Source organism: Bison bison, unplaced genomic scaffold (assembly GCF_000754665.1).
Source record: "Bison bison bison isolate TAMUID 2011002044 unplaced genomic scaffold, Bison_UMD1.0 scf7180017864068, whole genome shotgun sequence".
NCBI lineage: Eukaryota > Metazoa > Chordata > Mammalia > Artiodactyla > Bovidae > Bison > Bison bison.
The window spans coordinates 1,834,286-1,834,705 of NW_011494640.1; the positions used below are offsets into that span (position 1 = coordinate 1,834,286).

General features: G+C 57.1%; 1 protein-coding gene across 1 annotated transcript in view; it reads right to left on the reverse strand.

The window, feature by feature from the left end:
* SPOCD1 (SPOC domain containing 1) overlaps nt 1-420 on the reverse strand; it is a 32,306-nt gene that overhangs the window by 4,344 nt on the left and 27,542 nt on the right. The window lies entirely within an intron of this gene.

Here is a 420-nt window from a genome sequence, read left to right on the forward strand (position 1 = left end):
GCCTGGCCCTGTCTCTCTCTCCCTCCTAGGCTCCAGATGCCTGCTGGGCCCACACAAGAGGCAAGATTTGCCTAAGGCCATATGGAAAAGCCCAGGTTTTGTCTGCAGCCCCAGTGGGTGCCTCGCCTACCCACCCTGCTGGGTTGCCCACCTCCTTGCCCACTTCCCCACACCTGTCCTTGCACGTTGCTAGAGGCTTCTCCTTGTTTTGGGGCATATCTGGAAAGGACACAGGAACTTGGCTTGTGGCTCTCTGGAAAACATGGTCCCGCATCCTCCTTGCAGCTTTGAGTGAGCTTGGCCGCTCACACGAGGGCTTCCAGTCTGCAAAGAGCAGAGGCAAGAGCTGAAATGGAGGCCAGGAGCTAGGCTGAAGCCAGCCCAGGGCATTACAAACTGGGTTTGAACAAGGTCCTTTTC